Raw genomic sequence first — 16,970 nt, 5'->3', positions numbered from 1 at the left:
ACTGGTGTCATAATCTGGTTCCCAAATCCAGGCTGTGTCCTGATCAGTCAGTTTTTCTTCAGCATTCAATAAACTACTTTGAGTCTAAGTCTGAGTAGTCAGGATGTGACTATTCTGAACCCATAACATACACCAAAAAAATAAATTAACCCATTCAAAAAATATAGCAATAAATTCTTTTCTTTGCAAATGGGATTTATTATTCAAATTTTCCTGTTTTTCTCAATCCTTAGATGACAATGATTACAATTTGAGAAAACAATATATTTACATTTTAATGTTTCAACCAATGTTATTTGAGAATCACTGAGATGGCTCAGTCAAAAATGTCCATGGTGTGTAAACCTGGCAACATGACCTTTGATCACCATGAAGGCAGACCAAAATTAGACCTCACAAACTTTGCTTCCACTCTTTACATATCTGCCATCGTCTACAATTCCTTAACAAGAAATTCACATACACACACGGACCAGAATTTTTAAAAAAGATCTCATAGCTGTTTCATTATCTAGCATCACTACATAATTCCATTAGAGAGATGTACTTCAAGATAAAGTGCCAAATGGATTCCTACTGAGAACATGAAGAATGAAGACTTGTGGAATACCACATAATATATACACATCCATAGAACATCAAACTACGTTGTGAGATATACAGGTAACTGCTGATAATTTTAGTTTATTACATCTCTACCTGATGAAAATGTGAAGGTTTCATTTGCTGTATTAAATACACAGGGTTTCAGTGCAGTGTTAATTCTTGTGATAATGAAGGCTGTATAGAAAAATATAAAGGCTTAATTATTAAAATCCTTCTTTGGGTTTCTCTCTAGTATGTGTCTTTTATGTATTTGGAGATAACTATTTTCTGAAAAGCCTTCACCACAGTTACATGTATAGTGTTTCATTTTTTTTCCAATGTGTTCTTTGATGGTTTTGGAGAAGAATGAGCTATGAATAGGCTTTATCACATTGATTACATCTGTAGGGTTTCTATCCTTTATGTGTTCTCTTATGGTTTTGGAGATGACGTTTTTGTGAAAGACTTTACCACACTGGTTACATGCATAGGGTTTTGCTCCAGTAGGTGTTCCCTTATGTATTTGGTGACTACTGTAATACAAAAAGGCTTTACCACACTCTTTACAGTTAAAGGTTTTCTCTCCAATATATGTTCTTTTAAGTATTTGGAGATGACTGTTTCCTGAAATGGCTTTAACACCTTGGTTACCTTCATAGGGTTTCTCTCCAGTATGTGTGTTTTTGTGCATTTTGAGATCACAATTTTGTGAAAAGGCTTTACCACACTGGTTACATTCTTAAGGTTTCTCTCCGGTATACATCCTATTATGGTTATGGAGATGAATACGTTGTGAATAGGCTTTATCAAATTGATTACATTTGTAGGGTTTCTCTGCAGTATGTATTCTGATATGGTTTTGGAGATGACAGTTTTGTGAAAAGGCTTTACCACAATGGCTACATTCATAGGGTTTCTCTCCAGTATGTGTTCTTTTATGTGTTTGGAGACTACTGTGATACAAAAAGACTTTACCACACTGCTTACATTCATAGGGTTTCTCTCCAGTACGTGTTCTCATATGTATTTGGAGACTACTATGATGTGAAAAGGCTTTACCACACTGCTTACATTCATAGGGTTTCTCTCCAGTATGTGTTCTTTTATGTATTCGGAAGCTACTGTTAAATGAAAAGGCTTTACCAGTTGTGTTACATTCATAGGTCTTTTCTCCAGTATGTGTTTTTTCATGTCTTTGGAATTGACTGTCCCCTGAAATGGCTTTACTACCTTGGTTATATTCATAGTGTTTTTCTCCAGTATGTGTTCTCTTATACATTTTGAGATGACCACTGTCTGGAAAGTCTTTATCACACAGGCTACATTCATAGGGTTTCTCTCCAGTATGTGTTCTTCCATGCCTGCAAAGATAATTGATATATGTGTAAGCTTTATCATATTCATTACACTGATAAATCTTTTTTATCTTTATAATTAATTCTATAATTTGGGTTAATTGTAAAGAAAAATCAGATCTTATGGTTATCACTTTGTTTACATTCATAACTTTCCTATTCATTATAGGTTTTTTTGCATCTTTGAAGATACTTACATGGCTTTTAGCATACTTTTTCTATGAGGTTTTTTAAATACTTGATCTGGAAGAACTCAGAGTTTTATTATACTGATTGCATTAACAGATTTTTCTATAGAGTGTCTCACATTACATTAGTAAAATGAACCAGAACAAACAGAAGAAATTTCACTTTCCTAGCACTTATAGGGATTTTTCCACAGTGTAAGATTGTAGATGTATTCCCAATGAAGTTGAAAAAATAATTGTAGTAGTTTAATATATTAGTAGTCTCTCACTTAGAGTAGATTTTGTGACTGTGATACAGTTTATAATTAACATATTAACAATTAATGAGTTAACTAAAAATGAATTATAGATTCACTGTGTTATCATTGTCCAGTTTTCTGTTGTAGATGTATTGGATAGTTCAGAATGCAATGGCCTATGATGATATATGTACATGTGAACTTCACTCGGGAAGAGTATGCTTTGCTAGATTTGCTCCAACAAAAGTCCCTACAAGCCTGATATGCTGGAGACCTACAAGAACCTCACTCCTATAGGTTGAACAGTGATTTTTTTTCACTTTTTAATAACAATTTAATCATTATTAACTAATTAATAACTAATAATAAAGTAACTGTAATCTTGTATCACATTTAGAAAATGTACTCAAAGTAGGGACTACTACACATCTTCTGACTGTTCTCAGAGAGAGAAGCATGCTGCTTTTTTCAGTATCCCTATGCTCACATAGCTTGTAACTATTTTGACAAAAGATATACCTATTGAAAGAAAAAATAACAAGATCACTACATTCATACAGTTTGACATTTTGTTCCTCATGGACATGTGGTATAAGGATAAAGGTTTCTCCACAACAGCATCTTAATCCTCATAAACTGCCACTCTTACTAAGCATGTATATGAATAACACCAGCTTTACTGTGCATTATTTGCTTATTAGAAGTTTACTGGACATATACTTATCACCTATTCAATGAACATTCATTTTGCAATGCCTGTGTGGCATGAAACAATACAGATTTGGAATTCTACAGCATAGCTCTGATGTGCCTATGATTCAGATGGCTAAAATCTGTTAATGCATGGTTTCCTTGTCTGTTTTCTTAGAGGAAAGCCTTGCAAACACAAATCAAGATACCTGACATTGAGGTATTTGGATTTGTGAGAATTTAATCCTCAATACACTTAAAATAGAGCTTTTTTTATACTGTTGCTTTTCTTTAAAACATCTGGGACACATTAATATTTCTTCAGAGGCACCATGAAAACACATACTTGCATCAGTTTGTACATGAAAGTTACCCTCCAAGTCCTCCAGAACTTTGACAGCATTCTTCAATATTATGGTGTTCCCAATTGTAACCTAAAATGTGTACCAGAAAATGTATGGTATATTATAAGAAATTCAACAAATCTTACGATACTATCTTCTGTGAATGGCAGAATGATGGCTGACTCATTCAGCTTATTCTTCCTTCATTACAATTAAAATTACAGAAGAACATTAATAAATAAAACAAGAGTTGCCCCATTGTTTTAGAAAGTGAAGTAAATTAACAGCCTTACCTATAGAAAACAGGTTCCCATAGGTCTCCAGCATCACATCTTTGTAGAGACTCTTCTGGGAAGGATCCAGCAAAGGCCACTCTTCCCGAGTGAAGTTCACATATACATCATAATAGGTCCCTGCATCCTGAAATATTCCATACATGTGTACAACAGAAAGCATGACAGTGGCATCACCATAAATGTGTACATCATGGAAAATATATTCGTAAAATTCTGGTGCTTCCCCAAGTTATTTCCTGACACAGAAGTCCTAATGAAATCACTAAGTCCTTTTAGAAGTCAACTGAATAATGAGGTTCACCTCTGGATTTTCTGTAGCCTTCGAATAGGATATAGCCTGGCAAGAAAAATGCCAATTCACAGAGAAAAAAGAGGGAGGCAACAAACAGAAGAAAAGTATTGAACACAAATCCAAGAAATTGTATGAACAATTACTAACTACAAAAATTGATGGGGAAGCTGGGAGTGTTGTCTGATGCATTTAATCCTAGCACTCTGAAGGCAAAGACAGGTGTATCTCACTAAACTGGATTCCAGCCTGGTTTATGTTATGTGTCCTAGGACAAGCATACAAACATATTAGGGTCCTGTCTCCCCTACAATAGTCATTCTTATGAACAAAAAAGAATGAAAGACCTCAGGGGATTTTGCTGAATTTCCTACAAAGAATTATATATTCATCCTAGCTCTGTATTCATCTTCTAAAAACCTGAAGGGTCCCAGTTTAAACTGTAATATTTATATGATCTTACAAAAAGGATATGCATGTTTAAAAACTTATAAATGGACAAATGAAATATTAGCAATTCAAGTGTTGATGATGCATAAACAACATAAGGCAGAACAAATGGGTTAGCAGTGAAGAGCGCCTGCTGGTCTGGAAAATAATTGAACACAATTGCTAGTATTTATATGGGGCTCAAAATTATCCATTACTCAAACTTCAGAAGCTCTAAAGTCATCTTGTGATTGCCCTGAAGACTACTTCTAACTACTGCGAGGTATACAAGAGGTGGCATATTAATGCATACAGGTAAAATACTCATATTCACTCATTTAAAACTTCAAAACAAACAGATAGGTAGAAAGAATGTCATGCACATGGAACACAATGACTCTGAAGACTCAGGAAGTATTAATGTGATAAACATATGCCATTCTGAGAAATAGAATATACTTTGCCAAATTTAAAAATTCAAATGTGGATGAAGACCAGAACAACAGCATATGCTTGACATGTACAAAAACCTACATTCCAGGACCATCTGCAAATAATGTTAAAACAACCACCACAAAAAAAATACATGCCTGTTGGTACACATTTAATCACTGCACTCTGGAGCCATAGTCAGGGAGAGTTTGAAGTCCAAGGCCTGTCTGGTCTACTTATCTACATTCATGATAGGCAGGTCTACACACAGAAACTTTGTCTTCAAAAACAGGAGCACAAACAACAAAACTAAAAATATAAAAAACATCAGGGTGGCAAAATAGCTTAGCACTGAATAACAATTGATTCTACTGTATCTTATGTGATTCAGTGATAAGAGTGCCACTGATGCCCATAAACAAAACAATTTTAAATAGTAATTTAATGTCTGTTTCCTGCCACAACGATTACAGCACAAGATGTGAAATCTGCCCTATCAAAATGCATAACACCATGCACACTTGAGACACCTCTGCAACTCAGATATTCATTTTGTATGCTGGAATTGAGTTCCTTAAGATACAGCATTGTGGCTGCTATTACTGGAAAGGGTAAAGAATGCTAATCAACTATTGTTAAAGTTTGATCCACATTTTTTTCTTTGACATGAGTTTCTGAAATGTTTGTGAAATTTCACAGAAAATAAAACAAATTTAGAAAGCAATGTTGAAAACTTCTAAAAATTTGACCTTCATTTTTCAAACCTATCTTCCCTTTGCACACAAAAATAGAGAGCTCATTACATGACTCAATTGAGTAATTTTTAAAAGTATGCTGTGGTACAGTCTTTAACTTAAGAATTTAGGAATTTGAACAAGGTAATTGCTCTGTGTAGCAATAGACCAGGACTGTGATCTAGCCAACATAGCTTGTCTGAGAAATATTTTTCAAAAAGGCTGAAGATGTACTGTTCTAGAATTAATATGCATACCCAGGGAGAAGGTACTCCAAACACAATTAAATGGTTAAGTAAAAAAAAAAAATCTCTTTAATAGTACCATGCATCCAGCTCTAGTTCATGGTAAAAGAGATGACAGCTTAGAACAGATTTTGAATTCCCTATACACAGTCATCCTTAAGTCTTTCAATTTCAGTATGAACTATAGATTTCAAGTCTAGCCACTTAGGCAGATGGAACATGTACAGCAAAGATATTCCTAGAATTATTTATGTACTGCACTCTCCTAATACATCAGGTTATTCTTCAGTCCCAAGATCATAAGTGGAAGGTCTTGGAGTTTCCAAATGATAGAAAAAGTAGAAAGTAGAAAATATAAAAGCTGGAGTGAGAAGGTCTTCCACAAGCCATTGCTACACCCTCTCCAGCATCGTCTGTGTAGCATATCAATAGATTGTACTACTAGATGGGAGATACGTTTTCTTCGGAAATATGCTCCCTGGAGGTCACTAGCAAGAACCCTAACATGGCCACCTAAGCCAAAAAGATGTATTCTGAAAGTCCCACACTTACTCGGTTGCAAGATTGGATTGATGAGCTTTTTTGCTGTTTATGATTCTTGGAACCGCACAACTATTCAAGGAAACACATTTCTAATAGATTACTAAAAGCTTTAGCAAATAAGAGTAGAAGGAAAATAAAATTTTAGGAGAGGTAATAAATCAGATTCAGCATCAGGAATTGCTTGTGGAAAAACCAAACACTGTAGGTAGTAAAGGGGCAAGAGTTTTACGGCTTTCTAAAGAAAATATTTAATCAGGATCTGTTAGGATAATGCTCTGTATATTCCCACTACAGTAAAACTACTACAAAACCATTACCAAACACAGGTGTTTATGATGAGGCAGAAAGAAGATAGGCAAACATAGAAGGTCAGAAGGTTTTATATTATACTATGAGTTTTACAGACAGGCTAACTCAAGCATCTTATCTGTAAGGAAAGCTTGTAAATCCTTAGCAAGACAAACAGGAGGAATTCCCCACAATGGTTAACTCTAGGGGGGGTTGTAAATCTTTAGCCGACTTGGTTCGGAGGGCAATGGCAGCCCCTGGCCTTCCACTCACTAATTAGTAGCAGTAAACTGCATAAACACCACTAGTTTAAGGTTTTGTATTTGCTTTGATTAAAAGCTTTTAGGCCAAGAATTTTTGTAGACACTGCTTCTACCAGGTTACTCTTTCAGTTAAAATGTAAACTTTGTGTTGTTGGTAAAAAGTCTGAATGCTCCAGGAAGTATGTCAACTTCAAGATGCTTTTTTATGTAATCACTATATAAGTGCTAGCTTGACTTCAGTAAATCGCAGTTGATCCAAACCAACATTACTTGGTGTGGTCTCTGTCATTTCACCTATCTGTGCCTAACCTGATATCCGAATGCCTGATTTTCCCAGGGGTGCGGAACTCCGACTGTGCCGGTCCACGGCAAGCCATGTCTTATAACTAAACTTTTTTAGAAGATTAGCATCTTGTATATTACTTCCAGGGGAGAAATGGAAGGAAACAAGAGACATCTATGAATTGATCAGAAACTCCCATACAATGGGATAAAATCATGAGGTGTCTCATAAAAACAATGCTGCAAAAGGGGAACATTGTTTTCCAAGACCACAGTGGCCTTGGAACTGATAGATAGCTCCATGTGTTGGGAATTTGTTTTTTCTCAGAAATCTTAAGCAAACCTCCCCAAATGCCCTAGTTCCACTGCTCACCCAAGCACATACTTGGGTTTTAGAAAAGGAGTTTTCTTTTATTATCAATACCTCAGAATCTTGGGGGAATTCTCCCAAGGCCTAGGCCCCAGGCTATACTTGCTCTGCCAAGCATATCTGAGGAGTGTGAGAAGCAGTTATGTCATTCTTCATACCTGAGGATCTCAGGGAAAGCTTTGTTTGATCTGGCCAGCCCTCAACACAACAGCAATTTCCCTCTTCAAATGGTTGTCACTTGTCTATGTGGCAGAACTATATGCTTTTCTCAACAACAACAACAACAACAACAAAAAACAAACAAAAAAAAAACCTGCAACTTTACAGCACTTCAGGCTTTAATGTTGTCTATGATTCTGCAATGGCCCATTAAGCAGCCAGTTAGATGCCTGCATTCATATGGAGATGAGCCAATACCTGGGTGAAACAGGGCTGTCTCCTTGGTTATGGGTTGGAATCAAATTTGTGGCCAATCCCAGTGAACAAACATTTGTCTCCTACTTCCCAGTGCGATGTTTTAGAACACCCGTTAGCTATATATGACTTAGTGTGACTTCCTATCTCCTAAGCACTGGTAAATCTTGTACATCAATAATTCTACTCCTTTACATCATAGCTTTCTATTGAAGTGCTACTCAACACATGTTATTTACAACTCCACAAAATTAACTCCCAATGAATGTTACACCTTCATGTTATACTCCAAGGGCAGAATATTTAGAAGATACTGAAGAAACTAGGCTTCTCTGAGTTTGGCATCCTTCCAAGGACATTTCTACATTCAAGCCCCTACTGTAAATACTTTTTGAACAGGCAGTCCCAATACTGTGCAAGGAGGCAGCCTCCAAGGCTCAGCCTTCTCCAAGCAACTCTTATATTTTGCTCCCCCATTATGCTAGCAAGGTTAAACATCTTCACATTCTCAAGCTTGCAGAGCTATCTCCCACATGGCCCCTTGAAACATTTTCCTAATTTTCTGTTAACTGTTTAAACTTGCTGTTGCCTTAACCGAGGTGCCTTAAATTGTAAAAAATATATTGCCTGCAAAACCCTCATTTTTTACTGGACAGAGGACTCACTTCATTGTTCCCTGATCAACTTAAGATCCTGATCAAATGTCTAAGGATATAAAATAAGGACCTTGGATTCCAGATCGAATGTCTTGGAAAACAGTTAACAGCCTTAAGGCCAGTTGTTCTGGATCAGGCCCAGCTTCCACAAGAAACACCCTAGAAGAACACACAATGTTAAAATTGAATTGGTCAACCCAATACTCACCAAGGACCTCTCACGTTGTGGATTTAACCCTTAAATATACAATAAACCTTACCCTCTTGGATGCATTCAGATCCAGAAATGGCCACCTTCCTAAGCCCCGAAAATAAAGCTTTCACTTTCATCTTCTGTTCCCAAATTGAGTTTCCTAAGTTTCCACCCCGAACCCAATATAGTAAAAATATTCAGATACCCCCCCCCCCACCTTCCCGCAATGGTCATGTCTAGGACAAGGGATATCTCCTGTGGCTGCTTCTAGCTGCAGGTTCCCACCCAGCCCCAGGAAGGACCCTGCACAGGAGCTCTGGCCGTTCAGGCTCCAGCTCCACCAGCAGCGGCTACATACTCACCATGTGGGACTTTGGAAATCGCCTGCAATTCTCTCAGAGCACACCTACCATTCAAACTGGCCCAGCTACAGAGTAAACAGACAGCAAGGCTCCCAGAAGAACCCACCTCTTCCTCTGACTGGGGATGGAGGTGCACGTTCCTGATTCGCCAATGAGTCTTGAGTGACATGAGTACCTCCCTTGGGGTTAGAGTATACTGAAGGGAGAAGGCTTAGTGATTCCTCACTCAGGCTTCCATTTCAGGATCAGATCTTTTCCAGATATTCACAGATTTACATTTCATCATTATTTTTGCCTATCCTCCACTATCCTACCTTCTGTCTTCTAGCACTCAGTAGACAATTTGTCTTTTCCCCCTGGAATTAAGGAGGATGGTTGCACAGCCCATTATTCAACATGCAGCAGAGTGAACAATCTGTCCTGCAGGTGAAACGGTGCCAAAAATATTAAGAATTAAAAAGAGATTTTAGAAAATGCAATGTGATTTTTTTCTGTGACTTCACAGAAAGAAATGGGCTGGGAATATGGCTCAGTAGGTACAGTGCTTGCCTAGCATGTATAAAGCTGTGGGTTGGAGCCCAGCACCACATAAATCTTGACATGGTGACATTGCCTCAAACACTCAGGAGGGACACGAGGGAGAAACAGAAGTTCAAGAGTATCCTTGGCTAGTGAGTTTATGACCATTCTCAGCTAAATGAGGTCCTGTCTGAAGAGGAAAAGGAAAACAAAACAAGCACTATTTTTTCAGCATTGAGGATGAAATCTTTGGTCTTATACATGATTAGCATGCTTTCTACCACTGAGCTAAATCTCAGATTCCCCAAATTTACTTATATCAATTTAAAAAAAATCGAGAGGGCTTAAGGAATGGCTCAGTGGATAAGAACACTTCCTCCTATTCTAAAAGGAAGCCTAACTTTTGTTCATAGTATCTACTTATACAACAGCTCACAACAGCTGGTTCATCTCCACAGGATCATCTGACTTCTTTTGGCCTCCTCAGATGACAAACAAAGGAAGGGAACTAAAACAAATGACAGAACTAAAACAATAAATAATGTCTTTAATGCCTACACTTGGGAGGCAGAGGCGGGCAGATACCTTTGAGTTCAAGTCCTCCTTGGCCTAAAGAACAATTCTAGGACAGCCAGGGCAATACAGTAAGACCCTGTCTTGAAAACCAAAGATAAATTTTTTTTTCAAAAAATTTCATTGCATTAACAGGCCAAAAGAGGCCTGGGTTTCCCTAAACCTGGAGTTACAAGTGGCCATGAGCCATTAGATGTGGATGCTGGGAAGCAAACTCAGGTCCTGTGCAAGAGCAACTATCAATCTTAACTCCTATCCCATCTGGCCAGGTGCTCCTTCCATTTTGAGATACGGTTCCATGTAACCTAGGCTGGCCGCAAACTCTCTATGTAGCTAAGGATGACCTTGAACTTCTGTCTTTCTGCCTTCAGCTCTCTTGTGCTGGAGACTACAGATGTTTACTACCATATCTTTCTTACAAAAGTGCTGAGGATCCACCCAGGGCTTAATGCATGATAGCTAGACACTATACCAGCTGAGCTACAATCTCAGCATGAGGTCCATTTCATCTTGATGCTGTTCAACCAAAGCTAGCACACTAACTGGCTGTAGAAGAACATCATTTTAAAAATGGGCTAAAGGAATAGAGGAATGTGGATGGTAGGAGCAGTTCATTGGGTTTTTAATCACATGAAATTTTAATAATAGTTTAGATTTTCTTAACAGCTTCAGAATTTTAATGGGTGCAATGTTAGAGGGAGAGAGTATGTGTGAGTTCCCTACACTCTGGAAGATGAGGTAGAAACACTCAGAGTCTGAGGCCAGCCTCAGCTGCACTATGAGTTGGAGGACAGCTTGGGCTGTGTTGTGACCCTATCTCAAAAATAAATTAAATTTTTAATTTTTTAAACTTTATTTATGTGTTTGTTTATTCATTTTATATACCTGCTGCAGACCCCTCATCTCCTCCTAGTCCCACCCACCCTTCTTCTTCTCCCCACACACCTTTCCATAGTGCCCTGATAGGGGATGACTTCCTTCCATGATAAGACCTGATTAAAAAAAAAAACATTAATGTCCCATGTGAATGTCAAATGTTACTCACACAATCAAATAGAACCCCTAACTGTATAAAAGGTTAAGATATCAGGCTTTAGAAATCGTGACATTCCCTATTGTAAACAGATCTCCTTGTTTTTCTTCCTGTCTCCCTAGCTACTGCTACAGTGCTGACTTGTATTTTACCTAGACACGGCTAGAACTTTTTCTGTGAATCATACTGCCCTTCACTACTCAGCAGTCTCTCCCAGGGGGGAACACCACCACCTATGCTGAATCTATGATCTCACATTTCCTTCTACGACACATCCCACCCTGCCCACCCTGACCAAGGCCCATCCCCACATCCTAGAATAATCTATGTTATAAGTCATGCTGACTGTCACTGATGGACCAAACATGGCCAATCAGTTCATGTCAGAGACAGTTCCTGTCCTCATTACTATGGAACCCACTTGGACACTAAACTGCCATGGGCTACCTCTGTTCAGGGGTTCCAGGCCAACTGCATGAGTAATCCTTGGCGGGAGTATCAGTTTCAGAAAAGACCCCTGTTCCCAGACTTTTTGGATCTGTTGCTCTCCTTGTGGAGCTCCTGTCCTCTCCAGGTCTTACTGTCTTCCACTTATTTCATAAGATTCCCTACACTCTGCTCAAAGGTTGGCTAGGAGTCTCAGCATCTGCCTTGATACCCTGCAGGGTAGAGCCTTTCTGAGGCCCTCTATGGTAGGCTCCTGTCCTGTTCCCTGTTTTCTCCCTCCTCTGATGTCCATCATCTTTGCCTTTCTGAATGAGAATTGAGCATCTTAGCCAGTGTTCTCCTCCTTTATTAGCTTCCTCAGGAGTACAGATTTTAGCGTGTTTATCCTATATTATGTGTCTAATATCCACTTATGAGTAGATATATACTGTATGTGTCTTTCTGCTTCTGGGATACCTCACTCAGAATGATCTTTTCTAGTTCCCACCATTTACCTGCAAATTTCATGATTTCCTTGTTTTTTATTGCTGAGTAATATTCCATTGTGTAGATGTAACACAATTTCTGTATCCATTCCTAAACTGAGGGGCATCTGGGATGTTTCCAGGTTCTGGCTATTACAAATAAAACTGCTACAAGATGGTTGAGCAGATGTCCTTGTTGTATACTTGAGAGTCTTGCCTAGGTGTGGTATAGCTGGATCTTGAGGAAGCACCAGATTGATTTTCAAAGTGGTTGTACAAGTTTACATTCCCACCAGCAGTGGAGGAGGAATCCCCTTTCTCCACATCCTCTCCAGTATGTGTTTTCATGTGAGTTTTTCATCTTAGCTGTTCTGATGGTGTAAGGTGAAATCTCAGGGTCCTTTTGATTTGCATTTCCCTGATAACTAAGGATGTTGAACATTTCTTTAAGTGTTTCTCTGCCATTCGATATTCCTCTAATGAGAATTCCCTGCTTAGCTCTATACCCCATTTTTTAATTGGATTACTTGATTTGTTGCTGTTTAACTTCTTGAGTTCTTTATATATACTGGACATTAGCCCTCTGTCAGATATAGGGTTGGTGAAGATCCTTTCCCAATCTGTAGGCAGTCATTTTGTTTTGTTTTGACAACAGTGTCCTTTGCTTTAGAGAAGCTTTTCAGTTTCATGAGATCCCCTTTATTGATTATTGAGCTTAGAGACTGTGCTGTTGGTGTTCTGTTCAGGAAGTTGTCTCCTGTGCCAATGAGTTCAAGGCTCTTCCCCACTTTTTCTTCTAAGTGGTTTAGTGTGTCTGCTTTTATGTTGAGGTCTTTGATCCACTTGGACTTTTGTTTTGTGCAGGGTGATAAGTATGGCTCTATTTGCATTTTTCTACATGTAGACATCCAGTTAGACCAGCACCATCTGTTGAAGATGCTATCTTTTTCCATTGTATGGTTTTGACATCTTTGTCAAAAATCAGGTGTCCATAAGCATGTGGGTTTATTTCTGGGTCTTCCATTCTATTCCATTGATCCACCATTCTGTTTCTATGACAGTACCATGCAGTATTTATTACTGTTGCTCTTTGGTACAGCTTGACATCAGGGATGGAAATAATTCCAGAAGATCTTTTATTGTAGAGGATTGTTTTAGCAATTCTGGGTTCCTTGTTATTCCATATGAAGTTAAGAATTTTTCTTTCAACGTCTTAAAGGTAAGGTCAAAGGGAAGAGGAGGAGAACCTTCCTTATCAATGGACTGGGGTAGGGGCACAGCTGGGGAAGAAGGAGGGAGGGTGGGACTGGGAGTGGAGGAGGGAGAGAGCTATATGGGGGCTACAAAGTGAATAAACAGTATTTAACAAAAATATTAATAATTATAAAAATAAATAATAATAATAAATACATTTTAAAAAAGAAAGTAATGATTGAAATCTTAGGGAAAGTATGGCTTTCCATTGAAGTTCTAACAAGATTATAAATGAATTAGACTTAGTCTATTTCATTACCCGATAAATAAAATGAATAATTTTTTAAAATCTGTTTTGCTTAGGAGCAGGATCATCATGAGAATGCCAGGTTATCAGTGAACTAATCTGTCATTCTACTAATTATCTCTTTGAGTTCTGGTATTACAGATCTTTACCAAAAGCCTTGCATGAATTAAACTAATTATTATTAAATGACCTTTAAATAAAAAAAAGAAGAACTAGTTCACAGGTTCTAGAGAAATCAAGACAGAACACTCCCTGAAACCATTAGTCTATCATGAGAATCAAAATAGTCATTTTAAAATACCTTTATAGTGGAGCTTGGAATAGAGAAAGGATAATGACATTATCCTTTTCATTCCTGTTGCTAACCAAAAATGGTTACAGTAGTTTGTAGACAAACCACTGAAGTGCAAACATTTGTCGTAGTCAGGGAAAGAAACCACTGTGATGTCAACATTCCAAGGCTCAAGCACAAACTGACAAAGTGACCTATGCATTTCAAATCCTTCAGAACTTTGACTTCAAAATACCGATTTTGAACATTTTTTGAATCACATGAGTTTTGAAGAAATAACATTTTCATTACAGTGTGTGTAATAGATATATGATATAGATCATAGATAGATAATAGATGTAAAATAGAAGGATAGATAACTGTAATAATATTTGTGCAACAATTGGAGGAATACTTATATAAAACATCATGACAGGCTAGGGTCAAATAGAGGGGAGGAGGAGCCCCCTATCAGTAGAGTAGGGGAGGGGCATAGGGGAAGAAGGGGTAAGGAGGGCGGGATAGGGAGATGAGGGAAGTGCCACAGTTGCAATACAATTTGAATAAATTGTAATAAATGATAATAAAAACAATATTAAAAAACAGAAATGTAAAACAAATGTGAAATTTATATTCATCACTAAAGATTATCAATTCTTAATTCTTTTAACCTGTTAAAAGTCCATGTGAAAAATGACAGCAAGCAAAATCATTAATACTCAAACCTTGTAGTCTAACACATGAAAACGCTAAGTAATACTTTAAAGATGAATGTGCTTTACTATGATAGTCAGAAAGCTTCATGCACAGAGAAGTCAGAAAGTTTTGAAGAGTGGAGAGGAATAAACATGCTTATTAGTATACAGTAAATTTCACATATTAATCCTAGAGACACAAACAATTGTGAGTGAAACATGGGAGATACTCTGCAAATTTCATAATAAAATATGTAGTATACATTGGACAAATGATGGACAAATCATTCAAAATTAGAATGCCTGTCTTTAAAATGATTGGTTTTGGTGATAGTAATAAATTTTGCCTTCTGCAAACTGTGTAATTTCATATCAAAAATTACACATGAAATTACACGGTTTGCAGACGGCGAAAATTCAATGGTGGGCTCTTTGACAGCCCCCCCCCCAAGGGAGGAGCAGCCTTGCTAGGCCACAGAGGACTTTGTAGCCAGTCCTTAAGATACCTGATAAACCAGGGTCAAGATGAAAGGGGAGGAGGTCCTCCCCTATCAGTGGACTTGGAAAGGGGCAGGGAGGAGATGAGGGAAGGAGGGTGGGATTGGGAAGGAATGAGAGAGTGCTATACAGCTGGGATACAAAGTGAATAAACTGTAATTAATATTTAAAAAATTAAAAAGTAAAAAACCTGTAATTTCATTAATACATGTAATAATACAGTTCTCATTAAGATAGAAAAATTCTAACAGACTGTAAAGTTCTTCACAAAAATATTCTGCTGAATAATTATGATTTAAAAATTATGATACATTTGAGCATGGAAAATAAAAAAAAACATGAGAAGGAAATTTATAGTGGCATGTGATAACTAAAACATTACTTTTGAAAAGGATATAAATAGGTGTGAAAAAAGTAATCAGGCTTTCCTAAAGTTTAAACTAGTTAGGTCCCAGGGAGTACAAATATCCAAAAATGGCAGTCTTGGGCTTACTCAACATTCATTATGAAAGGAATTCTGGTGATTAGAAATAAACAAGCAAAAGACAAACAAACATACAAAAAACTGCATTCATCAAGAATTTGTGAAATAGTTCTTGTGCAGAAAAATAACCATTTTCATTGCTCCGACAAAGGGGACAAAAGACTCTCTATTAACCTGTGGCTCCTATCAGGATATCATCACCCATGGTGGCCTCCAGGTTCCCTGAAAGAGAAGTAATTGTAATTTTTATACATTTCAAATCACCCATCTAGATTCTTGTGCCTTCACAAACAGCCTCATCTCTTTCTGCACTATCCTAATTCCCTAAATATTATAGAAATACCTTGTCTTTTTTCTACTAATTAATTAATCTATTAATTTTACAACTTCATCACAGGCCCCCCTGCCTTCTCTCCTCACAGTCCCACCAATATTCTCCCCTCCCCCATTCCCTCTTTCTCTTTGGAGAGGCTCCCTATAACTACCAACCCACCCTGACATATCACATCAGTCAGGACAAGAGCATCCTCTCTTGCCAAGTACTGGCAAGACAGCCCAGCTAGAGGAAAGGGAACTAAGGTGAGCAACAGAGTCATAGAAAACTCTCAGTCTAATTGTTAGGGGACCCATATATTGACCAAGGTACACATCTGCTACATATGTGTAGGGGGGACCTAAGTCCAGCCTGTATATTTATGAAAGCAGTTTGTCTCTTTCTAAGCTAGCTCTACTTTTCTTCTAATAGTCTCCATTTTCTTCTAGACTGACTTGGTCATATCAAGTCTGCTTCTTTTTCTCTCTGCTCTGAACTCTTCCAGGTGCCTCTGAACATTTTTCCTCTCTGATCCATAATAAAATTATTCCCTGCAATAATGGAGTGGCTACTAGTTCGCTGGTTTCTTTGCTGTCCCTACTCATTCAGTTTGAATATTTAAAGTATATATTTTATTAAGTGAATATTACTATGTTACATCACTCAAGGCATATGTACAGAGAAGCCATAGTTTTTACTTGGGAAGGATTAAAGATCCCTGTGAATATAACAGTCAAAGAGAGACATCAGCCAGTTTGTCATCAAACACATCAGGCAATAATGTAAAAGTTTTTATAAAATATCACCAACTCAGTTTCATGATAAAATTGAAATTAAATGAGTTCATATGGAAAGTCATTCCTATCTAGTAGAATCAATGTTAAAATATTGATAAATATATGTTTGAAAGCACTAAGTTGTTGGATTTGGGGCTGAAATCTGAGCAATTTCCAAGAAAGCTTTTTTTGTAAAGTA

General features: G+C 37.5%; 1 pseudogene; it reads right to left on the bottom strand.

The window, feature by feature from the left end:
- Positions 1-211: 211 nt before the first annotated feature.
- Positions 212-16,970, bottom strand: part of LOC129676848 (zinc finger protein 709-like) — a 51,775-nt pseudogene continuing 35,016 nt past the window's right edge.

The sequence above is a fragment of the Psammomys obesus genome, unplaced genomic scaffold (assembly GCF_907164565.1).
Source record: "Psammomys obesus unplaced genomic scaffold, mPsaObe1.curated_primary_1811, whole genome shotgun sequence".
Classification (NCBI taxonomy): Eukaryota; Metazoa; Chordata; class Mammalia; order Rodentia; family Muridae; genus Psammomys; species Psammomys obesus.
Note: the sequence above shows the minus strand (reverse complement) of the source record. Positions and strands in the feature narration are given on the sequence as shown.